This window comes from Budorcas taxicolor, chromosome 6, assembly GCF_023091745.1.
Source record: "Budorcas taxicolor isolate Tak-1 chromosome 6, Takin1.1, whole genome shotgun sequence".
NCBI lineage: Eukaryota > Metazoa > Chordata > Mammalia > Artiodactyla > Bovidae > Budorcas > Budorcas taxicolor.
This window is the reverse complement of record NC_068915.1, coordinates 5,039,401-5,052,390: the sequence shown is the minus strand read 5'-3', so window position 1 is coordinate 5,052,390 and position 12,990 is coordinate 5,039,401. Positions and strand designations below refer to the sequence as shown.

Genomic DNA, 12,990 nt, shown 5'->3' with positions numbered 1-12,990 from the left:
AGAAATCTCAACCCACAATAGACCGAGAAGAGGAATGCTGCAAAGAATAGCCTAGGGAAACCCCAGAGAAACTTCATACTTGGAACCAGCAAAGCCCCTCTGGGCCTGGGGCCAGTCGCCAGGGAAGCCAGAAAGGGGCTGCTTAGCTGGCTGGCCCTAGGAGAAACACTCAGAACAGTTGTCTTTTACAGAGTTGAGGATTTTTTCTGGGAGGGCTCCTGGTTTGAGTGCTGAGGATAAAGAGAAGTAAAGCTTAGACTGAATTTACTGAACTTTCAAGGTGACCAAGTGAAGGAAAGAACAAGGGCAATGAGTTCACCAGGGAGTGAAATCCAGCACAGAACAAAGCCCCTCTGCTAGGACAGTACCACAGAGCCTAAGCTAGGGAGGGAGAGAGGGGAATGAGAGGAGAGGAGAGGGGAGGAGGAGGAGGGATGTGTAAAGAATGCACACATGTACACAGAGCAGAACTGCATGGAAAACTGGAAAATATGTGTCAAATTGTTACAGAGTTATCATTATGAGGCTGGGAGAAGTAAGAGTCTATATCAAATACTATTTCAGTTTCTTCTTACAACAAAGATTTCTTTGCAATTATGAAAATAATAAATATTAGAAAATTCCATGGTGAGACAGAACTTATGATCACATTTATCAAATACTGTGCAAGGGAGGATTGACTCAAAAGTTCAAAGCAATGAAGCACATCTAACCATTAGCTGCAGTTAATTAAATGGAAGTTTCTATAATATTTAGAGATTCTTGGAAGTTCATGAATTTAATATCACCAGAAACACACAAAAAAGTTATTTCTAATTAAGAACACAGTAAATTTCTATACCATTGTTAAACAAAAAACCAATGTGGACACGAAGCAAAAGGAAGATTTCTCTTTAAATTAACTCAGAAGCAACACTTTCCATGGTTTGGAAAGTACTTACTAAAACAGTCATCCAAAGCAACAAAGGACTCATCTAATGAAGACTTCAGAAAATAATTATAAATCTTAGTGCTTATCTGATCAATATCCAAGAAAGTTAATTGAAATGTCTTTACAGTATATTTGTCATTAATTTTATGATGACCTTCAAAGCACCAAGAGAAGATAATAATTTTTAATTTTAAAATGTGATAGCATTAACTTAAACTGCAATTATAAGACACAGCACACCTATTTAGGGGTTCTGTAATAAAAGAAAATTTTAATATACCAGTTAAAGCCTCAATTTAATGAAAGTAATGGCAGCATTACAAGCTCCAAGGATCAGAACTACATGTTCCATCTGTACTCTAAACTTGTGATAAGAGGAGGAATGTCACAACAGTAATGTCTCCAACCTAATTATTTAATGGAGATGTTTAGATATTTTTTTACATATAATTCCTACCAGTACCCAGACCAAGAACCTCTTTCTTTACATTGGCCATTTAAGAAGCATCCTCTTAAATTGCTTCCTTGCCTACTCATAGTTGATTCAATCACTCGATAACCTTTCATTACATTATTCTTCGAAACCTCCGGCTGTCAGAACCTGCCAGGTTTCCAATCCCTGGAGCTCTCTCAAGCTCTCTTGGGGTGTTTTTTCCCACCCATAGGCTCACCCCCCTGATAGCTCAGTTGGTAAAGAATCCTCCTGCAATGCAGGAGACCCAGGTTTGATTCCTGGGTCGGGAACATCCACTGGAAAAGGGATAGGCTACCCACTCCAGTATTCTTGGGCTTCCCTTGTGGCTCAGCTGGTAAAGAATCCACCTGCAATGCAGGAGACCTGGGTTCTATCCCTGGGTTGAGAAGATCCCCTGGAGAAGGGAAAAGCTACCCACTTCAGTATCCTGGCCTGGAGAATTCCATGGACTGTATAGTTCATGGGGTAGCAAAGAGTTGGACACAACTGAGCGACTTTCTCTTTCAGGCTCATCCCAGGCCCAATCTCCTGCCCTTTGGCAAGACAGTTTAAAGAGCCTGACCCAACACTCGGGGACTGAGCATCAACTCCCAGTTGTCATTAACTGGCCATGGCCTCCAGTTTTGATAACTATTTTAACATTCTTTTTTTTTTTATGGCTGTGTGGGTCTTTGCTGCTTCGCAGACTTTCCTCTAGTTTGGCACCCGGGCCTCTCACTGCAGTGGCTTCAGTAGCTGCGGCCCCCAGGCTCTAGAGCACAGGCTCCTTAGTGGTGGCGCACAGGCTTAGCTGCTCCAGCAGCCCGTGGCATCTTCCCGGACCAGGGATCAAACCCGTGTCTCCTACATCAGCACGTGGATTCTCTACCACTGAGCCACAAGGGAAGCCCCTGCTGTAATATTCTGATCCTGAAATTTACTTCTCTTTATTTCAGCTACCATTTCTGGTTATGTGGTTTGTGGCTTAGTCCCCTGAAGAGCAGGGTGACCACATACAGCCATGATGTACTTTTTTCCCAATTTGGAACCAGTCAGTTGTCCCATGTCCGGCTCTAACTGTTGCTTCTTGACCTGCATACCTCCTGAGGTTTCTCAGGAGGCAGGTAAGATGGGCTGGTACTCCCATCTCTTTAAGAATTGTCCAGTTTGTTGTGATCCACACAGTCAAAGGCTTTAGCGTAGTCAATGAAGCAGATGTTTTTCTAGAATTCTCTGGTCTTTTAAACAGCATGTTAAAAAGCAGAGACATTACTTTGCTGACAAAATTCCATGTGCTATGGCTTTAGTGCTATGGCTTTTCCCGTAGTCATGTATGGATGTGAGAGTTGGACTATAAAGAAAGCTGAGAGCTGAAGAATTGATGCTTTTGAACTGTGGTATTGGAGAAGACTCTTGAGAGTCCCTTGGACTGCAAGGAGATCCAACCAGTTAATCCTAAAGGAAATCAGTCCTGAATATTCACTGGAAGGACTAATGCTGAAGCTGAAGCTCCAGTACCTTGGCCACCTGATGCAAAGAGCTGACTCATTGGAAAAGACCCTGATATAGGGAATGATTGAAGGCGGGGGGATAAGGAGATGACAGAGGATGAGACGGTGGGATGCCATCACCGACTCAACGGACATGAGTTTGGGTAAGCTCTGGGAGACGGTGATGGGCAAAGAGGCCTGGCGTGCTGCAGTCCATGGGGTCACACAGAGTCGGACACCAACCCCTGAAGTGAACTCCTCAGCAGCAGAATCACTACTTGCATTTACATTTTAGGGATCAGGCGCCTTCCTGGGATTTTGCCCAGGAGCTGAGGTCCTACTTTGGTTCCTGCACCAGCTCTAGGTGATTTTTTTGAAATTCAATTTTAAACGAAAGAGGGCTGTTCAACAAAATGGTCTGTTCAAAAGCAAATATTTCTCAGTCACTGATTTTCACTGTACTGGTGATCCAAATACAAAATAGAGTGAGTGATTTTATAACCATTATGCATCTCCTGCATTACTGTCCATCATTGTGAATTTTTGTTTCTCAGTCTTGTTTCATTTTCCTTTATCTGTATATCATCTTCAGCTAATTATGCTTACTGCAAGCTGTGTGTAGTATCAAAACATTAAAAGAAGCTAAACATCCAACAAAATACATTGAAAAAGAATAAATGTCTAACAACTGGTTTTAAAAGATTTATCAAATGTCATTTTTTATAGAAAAAATTATATATCAATGTGCCCCCCCAAAGAAAAAGATATGAACAAAGATGTCAATAGACTTTGTTTCTAAATAGAAGGAATTGTATTTTGCATAGTTTTCTGCTGTCCCTGTGTTTCAATTTTCCTAGAGTTAACAAGTGTTACTTTTGTAGTAAAAGGAGAAAAATTAATAAAACAGAACAGGTTCCTGATACCAGGAAATGATAATACACAGTGAGTGGCTAAGAGTTTCGGGCTGGCCAGGGTTCAAATATCCTTCTACTGTTAATTAGCTGTTAACTAAGCAAACAGCCTAATGTCTCAAACCACCAGTCTCCTCATCTATAAAGGAAAGAAAACAATGCTGCCTATCTCATAGGCTGATTGTGAGAATTAAACATGAAAATATCTGTAAAATCTAACAAGGTACCTGGTACAAGTTAAGTATCCATTGCTGATAACTACTGCTCTTATTATTATACAAAACTCAAAAACCATTGACTAAAATATTCGTTTTTCAAAATCTGTTTAAATTAGACTGTCACATAAACAAAGTTGCTATGACAATGCTGAATTTCATTTGCCCAAATTCTGTCAGCCAAGATATTTATATAATTCAACCCCACTGCCTGCCTATCAGACCTCTGAAACGCTCTGGGTCTCTGATCCTCAAGTTCTGTTCACTTGATAATGTGCTAATGTTTTACTCTGGTTTGTACCTCTGATACCAGTTGCTTGTCTGAACTATGCTGTCCTTAAATGACCAACCATGTGTTTTGCCCAAGGGGTTTCCATGACATGGGGTTTTCAGGGCTGAAACTGAGGGAGTCCTGGGAGAACAGAGTCTAGATATCTAGATGACCTGTTACCAGGTCACTCTAGATAACACCCAGGACACTCTCCAAAACCACCGTCTAAGCTCTAATCAAGTGGTCAAGGCTCAGCGTGCTCCCGCTGCAGGGGGCACAGGTTCAGTCTCTAGTTGGGACACTGACATCCCACATGCTGCACGGTGTGGTAAAAATAAAGACGACTTCCTGATAACAACAGTTCCTGCGCTCATCTGCCCCAGCGCCCCTGTCCAACGCCCGCTCAGGATTCTAACGTAAAGAACCGGTCCAGTCCCCAAACGTGGCTCCACCAGCTTCCCAACTGCTAATCTAAACCCACTTCGTCCTCTCACCCCCAACAATCCTTCAGATGAACCTGCCTCCTATTCTTCAGTCCAACCAGTGTAATGCCTCTCAGAAAAGACTGAGCTCATTCCACCTAATATTGATACAACTGCAGACACGTCACCTGGCCTTCCTGCTGCAACTCCTCAGCATTGTGAGACACAGCTCATGTTCATCCTCCACGAAACCTTCTCTAATCTACTAAACTCACATAGATTCTAGGAGCTCTTCAATTGGACACCTGCAATTTATTTCTGTGGTTTTCATCATTAATTCATGTGATCGATCAATCACATTCTAATGTGTCTCCCCAAAGATGGTTGTCTCCCCAAAGATGGTTTCCTCAAGGAAGTGAACAAGAATTGCCATGTATCCCACGACATAACCTACACTCCTAATTTGCTCAGTATTTTACAAATAATGGACAGTAAAAGTGAGCACTAAAATATTTGTGTCTACAGAAGAAAAGCACCTATTAGTAAAAAGATTACTAATATCCTCCTTCGTTTACTTTTGGTGGGAGGCTATTACACTAACCTAGGTCATGGATAATGGTAACTTGAGAGGATTATGGCAGGGAAATAGTGGAGATGGCGAGAAGGAATCAGATTCTGAATATGATATGAAGAGAAAGCTGACACCATTTCCTAACAGACTGAATATGCAGTGTGAGAGGAGGAGAGTCAAAGAGGAGTACAAGGTGATGAAGTTTTCCCTCAAGCATTCACAGATGTTACTCTATTTAATAATAATTCTTCTTACAGATTCAAACTGAAACACCAACTAAAAAACTTTGCTTTAAAAGACATACCTTCTTGGTATATACAAATGTATTTTCATGTGGTTTCACTCAGGTGCCCAAGAATATTAGTCAGTTCGGCTGTTGCAAAGCTAATAACTACTGTTTTTCTTTTTTCCTGTGGCCACACAGCTAAGGTTGCAAGATCCTAGTTCCCTGATCAGGGATCGAACCTGGAGCCTCAACAGTGAAAGTGTAGAGTCCTAAGCACTGGACCTCCAGGGAATTCCCTCAAGTTAATTACTATTCTTCAACAAATCTGCAAAGTTAGAGTCATTCAAAATATCCAACAGGAAAAAAATTATTTTGGATAATAAACTACTTGCAAAGCTCTTTGGACAGTCAATACATTCTGATAAAAAAGCAGAATTCCGATCTGTTTAAGACAGCTGAAAAAACAATGGCGGCTGGGAATTCATTAGCTTCATCACTTTGATATCATTACAGAATTCAGATTTACAGACAAACTTACACACACAAAACTTCTCTGATGGGAATATTTTCTGATTTCAAGGCTTTCTGAACAAATTTATGTAATGAAGACAAATCCAGAGAAAAGCAATAATCTGACTGGGATGATTCAGCAGGAAAGTCAGCGGTACTTTTATGTGGTAAGGCGACTACAGAGCATTTTCTTCAGGCAGGGGTCGGGGGGAAGCTCCTCCAAAATTCATAGGCACCAAAAGAATCATTTTTGAATTCAGAAAGTATAGAAGGATAGCCATATAAATAGATGTATTCACTGTCATGAATTTTGAGTGGATTAACTTAGTGGAAATGGTCTTCAATAAAAACACTACTACCAACATCAGTATCTCATCCCACACTAGCAGCCTGTTCTTGCCATCCCAAGGTATCTTGCACAGCGAGTAAGAAATTTCATCACAAGAATCAATCCGTGGACAAAGGAATCCCAGCCCCAACTCCAGAGCAAGGACTCAGGCCTGGAGAGGAGTGCAGGACAGTGGGCTTTGTAATCACACTAGGAACTTAAGACTATCCTGCCACTTTCTGGTGTGTGGACACCTTCCTTATCCCCGTGGGCCTCAACTTGCGCCTACACAGAGCAGGAAAAAGCAACACTCCTAGACTTCTTTATGCCTTGGCCCTTACCTGCTAACTTCAGATAGTAGCTAAAAACACTCAGAAGAAATACCATCTCACACTGACACAGCACTTGCAATTTCCTCACGGTTTTCAGGCACCTTATTTCATCAGATCGTCACAGTAGCCCTGCGACATACAGACAGAAATGTCAGCTACACTGGACAGACAGACTCTGTTTTTGAGGCAAAAAAAACATGGCTTGGGACCCAAGGACATAACCTATTAGCTATACATTCTTCCGAAAGCTTATCTTAACTTCTCTCAGTCATCTAATCTATGAAATACAGCCAACAGTACATATAGCTCAAAGAGTTGTTTCAATGATTTAAAAATACAGACTACATAAAGTGTATCTAGGAGACAGTAGGCACTTAGGAGATGGTTGACATCAGGGTCCCATCTCCAGCAGAAACTCCTCTGATCAGCCCACACTTTACACATGCAAAAACTGAGGCTCAGAGATGAGAAATAAATCGTAAAGAATCATACACAGTAAATAGTGGAGCCAGTCTAGAACCTGACATCAGAATCACAATGAGAAGAACTCACATGATTAAGCCATGAATGAAGCAGAATTACTTACTGTATGCAGTTACAGTTACAAGTTGAGTGAATAAAACATTTTCCAAATGCACCTAAAATAACCCAGTGAATTTAAAGGCTAAAGGGAATTTGTTCCCATATAACTTTTTGTTCTTTCTTTTTATTTTTCAATGACTCACAAAATAATTTTCTTTATTTGGTTAAACACTGGGCTCAGAAACTACTGTTTACTATGTTATCTCAATCTCACGTACAGGAAAACAATTCCACTCTACTGTCTATCTATACCAGATTTGAATATATTCTTAGAGTAGCTGCTTACATGAACGGTAGTCATCAAAGAAAGAACACTTAATCAGGAGGCAAAGATGACTCTGGCTCTCCCACTCTGGGGTTCTTTCTCCTCAGGCACGTCTCCTATCACCTCTGGAAAATGACGGAGGTGAACTTCATTATCTCACTCCTTCCAGAGCTGGATTCAAGCACAAATAAAATACATTCATCTTTCTGAGAACCAAGTCAATGAATCTGAAGGGAACGCTATGCCCATAGGCTGACGTGATCATTGCTTTTCCTCTTGGGCTTCACCCAACCAGAAGGAAGGCTGGTATGGAATTGAGAGAAACGCTTAACAAGGATGTCAAGGAAAAGCTGAAATATAAAACCTTGTGAGGTTAGAGGGCCCCTCTTTGAAAATGACATCAGATAATATAAGGCATCGCTTGATAAGATTTTATCAATGTGACTGCTTCTGTACTCTGGCCATCAGTTCAGTTCAGTCGCTCAGTCATGTCTGACTCTTTGCAACCCCATGAATCGCAGCACGCCAGGCCTCCCTGTTCATCAACAACTCCCGGAGTTCACTCAGACTCACGTCCATCGAGTCAGTGATGCCATCCAGCCATCTCATCCTCGGTCGTCCCCTTCTCCTCCTGCCCCCAATCCCTCCCAGCATCAGTCTTTTCCAATGAGTCAACTCTTCGCATGAGGTGGCCAAAGTACTGGAGTTTCAGCTTTAGCATCATTCCTTCCAAAGAAATCCCAGGGCTGATCTCCTTCAGAATGGACTGGTTGGATCTCCTTGCAGTCCAAGGGATTCTTAAGAGTCTTCTCCAACACCACAGTTCAAAAAAATCAATTCTAAGGCGCTCAGCCTTCTTCACAGTCCAACTCTCATATCCATACATGACCACAGGAAAAACCATAGCCTTGACTAGATGGACCTTAGTCGGCAAAGTAATGTCTCTGCTTTTGAATATGCTATCTAGGTTGCTCATAACTTTTCTTCCAAGGAGTAAGCATCTTTTAATTTCATGGCTGCAATCACCATCTGTAGTATAGTTAGGATCAAATAAACTAACCATGCCTTCAGACTAACCCTTTCTGATTCTATCACCATCTCAAAACATTTACTCCTAGATATCTAAGAGATGTAACCAAATTGCCTATCTCCCTTCAACATCCAACATTACTTATAAACTTCAACTTTCTCTGACAGTTTGCCCATTGTCCCTTCTCAAGTGCCAGACCTCATGAGGTTAGATTTCCTAAACTCATGCATCTGAGGTTCAGTTCTACTATTTCAAAACAGCAAAAGTACCTGACTCCTGTTCTGAAGAAAATACTAATCCTCACTGTGTGCAAATAAACATTAACTCCAAGAGTGGCCACGGGTGACATGGTATTCCAGCTGCATTAGTCTGTAACTTAACTTGGTTTGTGTTTACTTTTGGCAGACTATTGTCCACATGTGGACTATGCAAGAAATCCATGACTTGGAAATTGGCAACGGCCCAATTCATTGTGTATCAGAAAGGCAGTGAATTGAAAATTCAAACTATCTGGCTAAGAATGACTTATCGGTAATCAGCACAAAAGAAAATAGCTTCAGAACAACTCTCAGTCTTAAACATTCAAGCAGTCAATGCTAATGTGAGGAGACTTCCACTTCCAAAGTTTGGACTTCTACTCAATAATCAATACAAGTAGAACACAAGTGATGAAGGTAGAGAAAAGAAAATATAATGAAACAGTAAGGATTTTACATTTAATATCCTGTCACTTAACTGTTCCTTACTAAAATCCTGAATCAGTCTCCACATCAATTCTATAGAGCTCCATACACAAAACAAACAAAAATAAATCAGGAAAAAAATCATTTCCACAGCAAAATTCACCAAACATGTCTATCAATATTGAGCTAACAATAAAACCCAAAATCCTTAAAATGAGACGTAACACATCACAGCATCCCAAGCCTGTGGCTCTCTCGAGTGCTGCCTGGAGGGTGGGGCTGACTGTTTCAGGTCTGACCAGGTGAAATGCACTGACCCATGAAATGTGATCAGAAGCAAAGTGAACCATGTCCAAGGGAGAGCATTCAGAGTCATCACATGTTTGGGTCACTTCTCTTTCCCCTCTGCCAGAAAAATGCAGGCCCCATTACGGGCTGTTCCTTCAGACCTATGTGGAATCGAGCCGTGAACAGAACTGCAGCTTCCAGCAGCCCATACTTGCGTGAACAAGAGATAAATCTTCATTGCTATGAACCACTAAGAATTTAGGGTTGTCTTTAGAGCAGTCTTCTTGGCAAAAGTTGACTTATACAATGAAGTGAAGTGAAGTCACTCAGTCATGTCCGACTCTTTGCGACCCCATGGACTGCAGCCTACTGGGCTCCTCCGTCCATGGGGTTTTCCAGGCAAGAGTACTAGAGTAGGTTGCCATTTCCTTCTCCAGAGGATCTTCCCAACCCAGGGATCAATCCCAGATCTTCCACAGTGTAGGTAGATGCTTTACCGTCTGAGCCACAAGAGAAGCCCTGTCTTACACAATAAGACTTCTACAATAACTGAAGCAAAATAATATTTTTTAAAAATAGTTTCTTTAAGAGTAAGAAGGAAACATCTTGCAGTCAAGGAAAGTAATAGTGAACAGTGCAGGATAAGCTAATTTTGTGATTAGAATGCATCAAAGGTTCTGTTAGAAAAATGAAGTTTCAAACAAATGCAAATAACATTGTTTCTTTTCTAATCCCAGCTCATAATCAGTCACATGGCAAGAAAAAAAATTTAACATGATTCCAGGAAACAGGATACCATGTTAAACAAAAATTAAGTCTATAAACAAAGAAAATCAATTACAAAGATACATGTCTTCCTCTGAGGGGTTCAATAAAAGACAGTAATGTTTGAGGCATCTTAAGAAACAAATCTGACATCATAGAGAAAAAAAAAATCAACAGAAGCAGTGAGAAGAATAAAAAGAAAATTTGCTGTATAGAAAAGAAGCAAAGTGATCCTAAGAAACTAACTCTTCACAGGGGGAAAATGTATACTTCAGCTATTTTATCTAAAGATAAGTTATCAATATTGACAGGCTAAAAAATTTTAGAAGGCAATACTATGGAGAATAGGTACGGTACCTAATAAATATTTTATATACATTAGATGGCATATTTTGTTCCTACAGTAAATCTGTACTATTTTTATGTTCAATGTTTAAAGGTTACTTTCCATTTACAGTTACTGCAAAATACTGGCTATACTCCCTGTGTTGTACAATAGAACTGTGAGCCTGCCTTACACCCAACAGTTTGCACCTCCGACTTCCCCAGCCCTTCCCCTCGCACCGCTGTTCCCTGTATCTGTGAGTCTGCATCTTCATGTCAGAGTCACTAGTTTGTTGTATTATTTTCCAGATTCCCCATGTAAGTGATATATCATACAGCATCTGTGCTTCTCTGTCTGACTTATTTCACTTAGTGTAATGCCATTTGAGTTCCATCCAATCTGCAAAAGGCAAGATTTCATGCCTTTATTTGCTCTATTTTATATCAGAACCTCTTTTAACTGACCTTCAGCTGACTGACTCCCCAGATTCCCTGACACCCTGTACACCCTACAATCTGCCGGATGAGGCCCAGGCCAGTCCTCTCCATCAGCAGCCTGCTCCCTGGTGCGCCTGCGCACTTCTGTCTTCACCCCCTGCCTCGCTTGCCTGAGTCCCCAGAGGCGGCTGTGTTTGTTCACCACACCTGTTTATGACACTGGTAAAAGTTACTACAATTATGTAACTTAGCTAAACATTACATATAGCAAAAATGTATGAGTCAAAAAAAACTCAATAGTTTTTAAGAAAATCAACTGACAGTTTTGAAAAGAACCCTGCAAAGTAACCTGACTGCAGAATCTGTCCAGTTTTATGATTTCCTCCCATCTTTTACAATTGCTTTGTTTTGTGTAATTTGACAGGTTTTTTAAGGCGTATCTTTTGGCGTTTTAGTAAAACTGGATACTATACAGAGCGGTTATAAAAAAAATATGGTAGCAAACTCTAGTGAAAGAACCTAAATGCAGAAGCAAAGACACTGAAAAATAAATATATATTCATAAAACAAGATAAGCTGGTTGAAATATCAGTTCTGTGATTCCTACTAGGACACGCTGTCCCTATCACATCAGAAAAGAGAGTTTGAACCGAATTATGATATAAGCAAGCTAGACTCTAGGTCCTGCAAACATTCCTCCCTAACTATCTAGGCTGGCTCTCTCAAACTATTTACCACCATTATCTGCATTTATTTAGCTGTATCCCCATTAGGGCTGTAAAGTGTTACAGGGGAAGAGATGATTTACCCACATGATATAAAATTATCACTCACCAAATATTAATTAGTACAAGTTGCATAAAAATTAGCTAAGCACAGACCTCTCTTTTCTCCTGCCTCCTCCCTTTTCCAAAGACTGTTAGTTCTCTTTGGGCAGACCCTTTATCATATTCCTCCTTGTATGAATCTCAATACCGATGCAATGTCTTGCTTACTGAAGGCTATCAAAAAAGGAAGGGAAAAAACTGTAATTTCCTTTTGAATTAATATGACAGTAAAAGCAAGAATGTCATTCAGGAAAGTGGAACTCACCACAAAAAGAGTTGCATAATCCATTTCCAATTCCTAACACAGTCTTAAGAATTAAAAATTTAGCCAACAATGGGAACACTTTAACCAACTGGAAATAAGAGAACCAATTAGACAAGCAGATGTGCTCCCCAAAAAGAAGACCTAAGTCAGAGCAAGCATACCCAACTCAACAAACCTAGAGTTAATGCGAAAACCTATTAGAGAAACTGAAGATTCATCCAACACAATTAGTACATAACATGCAGAGGATTACAGGATACTCACACTCACAAGAAAGCCCATTTTCGTTCCTGCCCTAAGGGCTTTAAGTGCGCTCGGTGATAAGACAACAATCTGGTTAAATTAAAATGAAGAACAAGAAAGGGCCAAGACAGTTGTACAGAGTAGCAGCTGCAGAATGTTAGAAGGTAGTCTCACAACAGCATTTGAAACTACAAGCTGGATGGGCTCTGGACAAGATAAGATCATGAGGAAACGGGTTTATTAAAGTAGGGAAAACAACAATAACCAAGTCACTGCATTGCATGCTATGAAAAGGAAAATCCTAACTAGAACCCTAGGGATGACAGGAAAGTCGCAGAACGCTAGACAGAAAAAGCAGCTTCAACACATGGACGAGCTGAGAAGTGAGGCACAGACTAAACCTGCCCTGTGAACTGCAGCATTTGAGGAAAATTACGAGGCAGTCTGATCAGCTCAAGTGACAGGAAAAAAGACTGCAAGTAGAAGCCTGTAAGGTATTTGAAACCGTGATGGTATATTTCATGTGGCAACTTAACTGGACCACAGGGTATCCAGACTTGTCATCAACCATTATTCTGGGTGTGTCAATGTGAGTGTTGCTGGATGCAACTAACATGTG

The 12,990-nt window shown here is 40.7% G+C and overlaps 1 protein-coding gene across 1 annotated transcript in view; it reads right to left on the bottom strand.

Annotated features, from left to right (window-relative positions):
- The window catches only part of PRDM5 (PR/SET domain 5), a 260,338-nt gene that overhangs the window by 155,024 nt on the left and 92,324 nt on the right, over positions 1-12,990 (bottom strand). The window lies entirely within an intron of this gene.